Below are 9396 nucleotides of genomic sequence, written 5' to 3' on the forward strand. Positions count from 1 at the left end.
ACTTTTTCTTTTTTTTTTTTACTTTTTTACTTTTTTACTTTTTTACTTTTCTGCGTTAAGATTTATTTATGATGATGCGTATGACTGTGGGGCCTACAGCGAGAGTACGGTGCAGGAGATTTTCTTCGTGTTCGTACAGCAAACAAGTGCGAGAAAACGCGTCTTTTTTGTCTTCGTAAGGACGGCCTTGACCATGGGAGTTTCTATGAGCAACATCTACAGAGCATCCCAGCCCTGAATCGGGCAAGCGGGTTGACCCGATTACTTTGTCCGGTAGAAGAATTCAATGACCTTATTGCCCTTTACATTTATACAAAATATAGTATTAGTCACTATTGATATCGATACTGGTACGGATTAGTTGTACCCATGGTTCGAGAACTCGAGCTTTGCATGTTTCGCAGGTATCGACCAAAGTCGAAACGAAACCTTAGGGGATTTTAAAAAATCATCTATTTCAACCTTAGGGGATTTTAAAACTTTCTTTTGTGCATTTTTTCTCCCAAGTGTAAGAAATTTTGGGAAACAATGGAGATTTTCATTTTTTAACACTTATTTATGTCAAATATCATTTAAATAAATATTTTCATTCACTTAAGATATTATTTATTAAAAGGAAAATACCCCCTATTTGAATCCAATAAAAATAATATAAAAATCAAATTCCTAATGAATAAAAAGTTAACCTCCCCTGTCCAAGAACAAAAGTTGAATTTTAGTTATAAAGGTGATTTTCAACTTTTAAATTCTTGGGTTTTTCTTAATTATAAAAATTTTATAAATCCTATAATGTTAAAACATTACTAAAAATCAAAAGTCCGGTAAAATAATATTTTGTTTTAATATCTCAAAAATTATTTTCACTAATGCGATTTAAACAACATTCGTACACTTTAAAATAAGTTTGCCTGAAGCATAATTATGTTATTACAACTCAGATTTAAATAATATTAAACTTGTCAGAAAACTGATTTTATGTTATACCTAATACAAAAAGTCTCATGTAAAAATAAAAATCATTTGATCAGTCAAGCTTATTATAGCACAAGAATATTTCTCTAAATGTTGATTATTTATAACTTAATGTGACTTAATATTCATTTTTTATGATTTGATGTGGCTAAAATGTTGATTTTAATGACTTGATGTGGCTTAATATTGATTTTTTTATGATATAAAGTATATATAACTTACTAAATAATGTTTGAAAAGATAACATGCATGCCTTGAGGGTAGTGAATCACTACTTGGATGAAACCACCTAGACACTCTATTTGGAATTGAGTCACTATTTTCGAGTGTTGAGTCACTACTAAATAGATAATTGTTGATGATGTGATTATTGAGTAACTGAACCACCTAGGTTACTTTTTTCGATGGTGATGTGATTATGTGATTAGATTCATGAATCATCATCAAACGAAAATCCCTTATTGTATAAAGTTGAAAATATCTTTCCTCGTACTAATCCAAAGAATCAAATATCTTTGACAGGAAGATTTCCTCTTCTCCATTGGTGTAGAGAAACTCAAATTCAAAATTTACCCCTTTGGGGGTTGGGGAGTCGAGGACAAAAGGTTTGTATTGGTGATGTAGAAGGGGCTCATTGATGATTAGCTGTCACCTTGACACCATTCCAAGATTGTATTTTAGAAGGGATATAGAGACAAGAGTAGAAATAGGCAAAGCACAAGGACCATGAATTGTGGATCTCAAATTCCACTTTTCATTTTCACTTCGAGGATGACGATGAAACTGGAGGAAGAGGCTTCTGATTCCTCGGGTTTGGGTTGGGTATTTTTCGGTTATTGGGTAAAGTGAGTTGGGTCTCACTGGGCTTTTGTTAGGGTCTCTCCCGATCGTTGAATTGCTAATTGCCAGGTGTGGCTCCTTAATAGATCTTCTCCCTGTCCCCCTGTCCCCTACTCCCACACCCCAGAAAATAAATAAATAAACAAATAAATCTATGTCATACGTGCACTTTGGCTCGTATACATATAAAAATTTGCAGTAACAGGTACCCAAAGTGTGTTCTTCGGCCTCTGTTTTGGGTGACTGAGTTGGGATGTGAGGCGCAGGGACGATTCCAAACCTAAGCCAGGGATGAGGAAATCACATCAGAACTTATTTTAACCACACAGGGAGAGCACTAGAACTAAAAGAGAAATCATATGAATATATGAAAGAGAAAACAATAAAATACAAAGAGCGAGAAGAAGCCTTTGTGGGTTTACGGACTTCTATTCAAAGCATGTTATTAGACTATCAGTACAAGGCTTCATGGCCGACTACGTTAGACCTGAAGCTGCCCAAGCGGCTCCCAAATTGTCTGCACCAGAGCCACCCCACAGCATTCTTCAAGTACAGATTCTCACCAATTTCTGGTTCTGTAGAGGCCAAAGAATATCCACTGCACATTAAAATTCATATCACCAACCCAACTAAATTCATATTTGTGAAACATAAGCATGCAACATAACATTTTATGCAATGTCACAGGAACTGCTTCCATGGATAAAAAGATGTATCCAATGCACGAGGCTCCTGCCACTGCGGGGGTCTGGGGAGGGTCATATTGTTCGCAGCCTTACCCCTGCTTCACAGAGAGGCTGTTTCCCGACTCAGACCCTGCAACCACTAAGTCCCAATGGAGCAACCTATACCATTGCGCCGAGGTCCGCCCCGAACTCCTTCTATAGATGATAATCAAAAACTATGGAACTAGATTTCAGTATAGAACCCAATAGTTTGAAACCTGAAACCGACCAATGGTCCAAACATTCATCTACCAATGTCATCCTTAACAGATTGAACCATTCAACCCAGTTAAGGAACCAGGTAGATCAGCAAAAACCAACAAGGACAGTTCAACAACAGAAAACTAGAAAGTTTTTAAGAAGATCAAACTGGAAATGATTAAATGGAATAAAAAACTGAAAATAAAAGAACACAACATCAAGGTCTGAATTAGGACAGGGAAAAAAGAGATGCAGATGAAAAAGATGTTATGTTTAAGTTCGTACTCAGGGGGAAATTACCATCATTATAATATGAACAGAAAGATACATCATTCAACATACATATCGAAGATTACCAAACTAATATGCTGGAAAGGACTGGACCTCCATTATACATGCAGCAGAACTATGACATATACATACTTTGAGAGGATTACTGTAGTCCCCCAACATATTTCTTAGCACAGACATAGCAGAGATGAATTCTATAGTCACCAGCTAAGGAGGAGTAAGGTACAACAGTGTCCATTGTGTGGTGTGTTTGAAGTGGCAATGGTGACAGTGATAATCTCAGTTCCACCTGTGGATCATATCAATAGTCGAACTTGATTCACTTCCCGAAATCCCTACCAACATTGATGTCTAGGTCAGGTCTTAATATGCTAGATTTTACCCAAGGAGTCGGATTTTACCACAATCACATTATTTCACCAAAATCAAATCCTCATGGGAGCGTGGTGTGACTCATAGTCATCTGTTTTGATCAATTCCTTTTCCCATTCACTCTTCTGATGGAAAATCCAGTCTTCCAGCCCAAAAATTCAGTGGGTATTATAGTTGAAATGTATCATCATTATAGGGTTTTGGAGGAAATTAGGTTTTTCATAGGACTAGATAAATGTTCCATATGGACAGTATGGGAAGCCATTCCTACTGGATAAAGGTTTCCTACAAGGACAGTATGCGATGGACAACGGACAAATTTTCACCATGTGGTTTGATGATTTTTCCATTCTAACCATTGGATAGACCAAGAATTCCCTAATTGGTTGACATGTCAAAAATTGTTTTTTTTTTTTAATAATAAATTCATTACCAAGGGAAGAAAAAAGGAGGAGGGGAATATACAAACCCCGAGGGCAAAGAACGAAAAACTACAGCAAGCAAATCAGACAACATGCCCTAAAAGGAAGAACCGGGGTGGGGGTGTCAGTGGGGACTCCAAAAAGGAGGAGGATAGATGCCAAAAAACAACGATGAGACTATTCCTTGAGGTATCCCTTACAGGTTTATGGAGAAGCATGTGGAGCTTAGAATTAACGCAAAAAAGATGGCATTCCAAATCTTGTCAAAAGAATGGGGAGTTGGAGGTCCATATTCAAAGAATACGTTCTATCCAAATGTTATTGATGGCAAATTTGGTTTTATTAGATTGGATAAGGATTTCCTATATGCACAATATAGGAAGAAATTCCCACATGGACATATTTTCTCCATGTGGATTGACGATTATGTCATTCTGACTGTCGGGTAGAATGGAAATTCCCTAATTGGTTGACATGGCAAATGTGGTGGCTTATCCACCATTTAAAGGGTTTTACCCACTTGTTTTTCAGTGATTCTTGTTCAAACGGTCCCATCATAATTGAATATTTCAAATAATTTTCAAAACATTATATTGACATTTCATTAATTCAAATCCGAAGATTAATCCATGACTAAATGATGATGTAGACAATATACCCTCAATGTTTGGGTTATACTGCCATGCAGCAACAAAAAATCGCCAGGGTGGGAATGGCTTCCCACCTCATTCATATAGGTATACTATCTCCCCCCCCCCCCAAAAAAAAAAAAAAAAGATGGATTAGAAGAATTAGGGCTAAAAAGAGAAGAACAAGAATAAGGTAGGCCATGATGTTAGATGAGGAGCGGGAGACAGGCAAACACTCATTCTTCAAATTTCTCCAATATCTGGCCTCCAGAATACAGCTTCACCTTAGCATCGAAATGGAATTTCCATCAACTTTTAGCATGCATCTGTCCCTGATGTAAGGTTATTCAACTAAGCAAACAATCCCAGATAATGTGTAAAACCCAAAACAAACTCAAACGCAGATTCAGATTTACCTGACAACTCAGATCTGGAAATACGGATGAAATAGGGTAAAATCAAATACTCACAAACCATGGCTTAGTTGAGCCTCAAACCTGGGTTGAATAAAGTTGATGATGCCCCCAAGTAGTTCTCTAAATATTTCTGGAAGTAGATCAGCAGGTAGGAAACCGATCAGCAAAACAAACCCTAGACAGATTGGGGTTTCGAAGGCTGAAAAGGAGAAAACCTGCAGCAGCTTCAGCAGGCCTTGGATGGCCTTGATACCAGGGTCGAGTATAAACCCTCAAAAGGGTTTTGCTATCGGGCTTCCGGATTGGTAGATCTTGAAGAAATCAATTTGAGTTAAAACGCTGACTCTGCTCTGTGAATCTGAGTGATATTGATGATACTCTGTAAGAACTTGAGCAGATCAATAACACTTTGTGTAGTTGAGAGAAGAAGAAGATGAGTTAAGGAAGAGGACCTCTTGTGCTTCACACCGCTGAAAGTCAATTGGATCAAACACCAATTCCATCAGCCTTGATCAAACACAAGACAAATCTCCATGTAGAAGACAATAGCAACAACCATTAATTTTTTTATCAAAATCATCTAGGCCTTTAGGAGCCTCCTCTTCTTTATTTATAATGTTAATGGGGGAGGGAATTACAAAATAGAAGGTTCCTCAAAAAGGAAACCAAATATTCTCCTAATACAATAGCTACTAAAAACTGAAATTAGAAACTAACTGAAATTAGAAACTAGTTGAAAAAGGAAACTAACTACTAAGGACTTGACTCAATTAATAACTTGACTCATAAGGAAACAAATATAACTCAAATCAAGCCCAACTAGAAAGGAAACTAATGAAAATGGAAACTAACTAGTAATCCCGTACTCAATCTTAGAGCCCCCTTTTTAGACCCATAAAAGTGGTCTATTACACTCAAAACACATGGGATCAAAAGCCTAACATGTATGGAACCCAACCCTAGGCTTATTCCTAATAAAACAAGCCTATTTTGGTAATTAATCTGCATCAACTCTCCCGGTCTTAAAAGAACTCGACTCCGTCGAGTTAGGTCGTGCTCCTAAGATTCCCTTGTAAATCGCTCGCCGATGAGGTGGCACATATCTCGAAACAGAAGGGAGCATAACTTCAAGAGGAGGGAGAGTAGGTTGATGTGTCACCGGAGCAGGAGTCAGTTGACGTCGTGGCATGTCTGATAATGCATGTGGCCTCATTAAGTACATACGACCTCCTTGCTTCACCTTTATAGTGTTCCGTGCGCCATCATAGAGAATGCCTGCATGTCGCTGCCAAGGTCGCCCTAGAAGAATGTCGCAGTGCGCCAATGAGGTGACCAAGCAGGTGACATGGTACTGTAGTGGCCCAAACTGTAGATGTACTCGAACAACTGCAGTGGCCTCTTCTCGAGCTGTGGGTCCAAAACCTCGCACGTGAATCTTCTTGAAAAGCTGCTTCTGTGGAAGGTTGTGTGCTCGAACAAATTCAGCAGATATAAAATTTGCTTCTGCCCCAGTATCAACAATTGCATGAACATCAATAGGGTCGGAGCCGTGCAGGAGAGTACCCTTCTGTCTGAAGAGAGGAGCCTTATCAACTAGTCTATTCGAAAAAGATGAAAGGCTAGCTGAATGAGCTTCTACATCCTCATCTTCATCATCGATAATATCATTGTCCTCGAGGGGATAAGGATATAAATGAGATTCATCTTCACTCTTCTCTGTTGGCTGCTTCCCTGCTACGTTCACAGAACGAGTCCTGTTGGGACACTTGTTGGAATAGTGACCCTTCTCGCCACAACTATGGCATATAATATTCTTCACCCCAACACTATCCTTGTTGAACTCTGACCTTTTTTCTTCAACTCTGCGAGCTTCAGGCTTCTTTTCCTCTATACGCGGTGGAGGTCTATAAACTGAAGAAGTCTTGAGCATACCCTTCCAATAAATGGACTTCTCTTCAGCTGTCTTGGCATGAGCCGCTGCCACATCAACAGACCTGAAATCAGTGTTAGCCAACTCAAGTCGAATCTCAGTACTTAACCCACTGATATATCGCATCACCCGTTGTTGGTCTGTTTCCTGAAGTCGACACCTTGAAGACAGTTTGTGGAATTCGAGGGTGTATGAATCCACATCTTTGTTCCCTTGTTGCAAGTTAAGTAATTTATGGAACATTACCTTTTCATAATTAAGAGGAACAAATTTTTCAGTCAGGATTTGCTTCATGACCTCCCAATTGGTAACGGGTCCAAGTCTTCTGACAAACCTTGCATGTAGTACATCATCCCACCATGAACATGCATACCCAATAAACTTGGTGATGATGAGTTCACACTTCTTCACGTCTGGAAGAGACTTATACGCAAAAATTCTCTCCACTTTGGTAAGCCAGTCAAGAAATTCCTCAGGTCCCTTTTCACCACTGAACTCGGGAACCTCAACTTTGATGCCATAATCTCTGTCAAAAAATTGCCGAGTAACATCTTGGGGAACAACTGGATCAAGTTGCTGCCTCTGAGGTGTATCTTCGATCCGTAAAGTGTTGAGCTGAGGAGGTAATGTAGAGGGTCCTTCTTCAGCTCGCTTGTCGGACCTCTTCATAAAGGCAATCATCTCTTCCATAAACTTATCAAACTTGGCTTCAGTCCTCTCAAGCCTAGCATCAGTATTCTGTTGGTTCTCGGCTAACTCACGATACAATTTGTGCAACTCAGCATTGGTGATGAGACTTGCCATGGTTAGAAAATTGCAGGAAAATTTGCTCTGATACCACTTAATGTAGAACTAGGATTGACAAGTCAATCTAGTCCCAATGTTGCAGGATACTCTGTAAGAACTTGAGCAGATCAATAACACTTTGTGTGGTTGAGAGAAGAAGAAGATGAGTTAAGGAAGAGGACCTCTTGTGCTTCACACCGCTGAGAGTCAATTGGATCAAACACCAATTCCATCAGCCTTGATCAAATACAAGACAAATCTCCATGTAGAAGTCAATAGCAACAACCATTAATTTTTTTATCAAAATCATCTAGGCCTTTAGGAGCCTCCTCTTCTTTATTTATAATGTTAATGGGGGAGGGAATTACAAAATAGAAGGTTCCTCAAAAAGGAAACCAAATATTCTCCTAATACAATAGCTAATAAAAACTGAAATTAGAAACTAACTGAAATTAGAAACTAGTTGAAAAAGGAAACTAACTACTAAGGACTTGACTCAATTAATAACTTGACTCATAAGGAAACAAATATAACTCAAATCAAGCCCAACTAGAAAGGAAACTAATGAAAATGGAAACTAACTAGTAATCCCGTACTCAATCTTAGAGCCCCATTTTTAGACCCATAAAAGTGGTCTATTATACTCAAAACACATGGGATCAAAAGCCTAACATGTATGGAACCCAACCCTAGGCTTATTCCTAACAAAACAAGTCTATTTTGGTAATTAATCTGCATCACTCCCCCTCAATGTTGTCTTTCTTCTAGTTGGGCTCTTTGCCCCTTGATGTTGTTTTCCCTCTTTTGAGGGCTGGCTCCTTTTGGGTCCCCCCCTTCTCTCTCTTTTGTACATTCTTCTTCTTGGTAATCAATTTATTATTCATCCAAAAAAAAAACATGCAAAGAGTATTCCTCAGGGTGGTACAGGTGTTGTTGGGATGGCTGATTTGTAGCTTTGTCTCTATCAGTTTCTAAACCACAATGGCATTTGTATCTTGTGCATTATAATGTGCATGGGGAAAAAAAGAAACATATAAATGTAAAGTGGTAGAAAAGTCTATTAAAATAGGCAAAATCTAGCTGGTGGCTATCTAATTACCCAAGGGCTGGGATTAGAATTTAGTGAGCTAGAACCCAGAACAAGATTAAATCAAATAAGTTAAGTGCAGCAACCAGGCAAAGAGAAGTCAGATGTGGCCAACAATATGGTCAAATATCCTAAGAGAGGGGATGAATGTTTCATCAAAATTTGGTAACTCGCTGGAGACTGGGAAAATCAGAATTAGTAACTACAAAACAGCAGGAAATAACTCATAGAATGACAACTAAAATCAAAATAGAAACCGAGATAGAAGTAGAGGAAACAAATTAGCAAGTGTTATGCCAAATAAAAAGGAACAGAATAATGGGAATCGATGGGAGATTTATATGGCAATATCAACATTCAAATCGGATCTGGAAAATATGAGGAGGACTAGAAGAAGTTAATTATCAACTGGTCAGTCTAAGACAACAAAACAGGGGGGAAAAAAAGCGGAATGAAGAATGGAACTGACCCTGGCAGTAGAAGAATTGTAAGATAGAGATAAGAGAAGATATGACCTGAGCCTCTCACCCAAGCCTAGACCAGCCTCCCACCAGTTGACCAGCATGTCACCAGGTAAATACTGTATCTCACAGCAGTTGCATCTCATAGAGTATAAAAGCAAAGCATCAAGAGTTGTTCAAATAGTGGGGGAGTCTTTTGACCCTCGCCTTTATTTATACCTTCAAGAAATCAAAAGTATAGGAATCACCACCACCACCCCCCCC

The 9396-nt window shown here is 38.6% G+C and overlaps 1 protein-coding gene across 5 annotated transcripts in view; it reads right to left on the reverse strand.

Moving 5' to 3' along the window:
- Positions 1 to 1947: 1947 nt before the first annotated feature.
- Positions 1948 to 9396, reverse strand: part of LOC122082428 (trihelix transcription factor ASIL1-like) — an 80899-nt gene continuing 73450 nt past the window's right edge. For 3 of the 5 annotated variants that reach the window (XM_042649984.1, XM_042649983.1, XM_042649982.1), the window contains exon 3: positions 2151 to 2410. The gene's annotated coding sequence lies outside the window, so the exon portion shown is untranslated. Of the gene's footprint in view, positions 2093 to 2150; positions 2411 to 9396 lie in introns of those variants that run through there. The other 2 variants (XM_042649986.1, XM_042649985.1) reach the window with 2 other exon arrangements.

This window comes from Macadamia integrifolia, chromosome 6 (assembly GCF_013358625.1).
Source record: "Macadamia integrifolia cultivar HAES 741 chromosome 6, SCU_Mint_v3, whole genome shotgun sequence".
In the NCBI taxonomy this organism is placed as follows: Eukaryota; Viridiplantae; Streptophyta; class Magnoliopsida; order Proteales; family Proteaceae; genus Macadamia; species Macadamia integrifolia.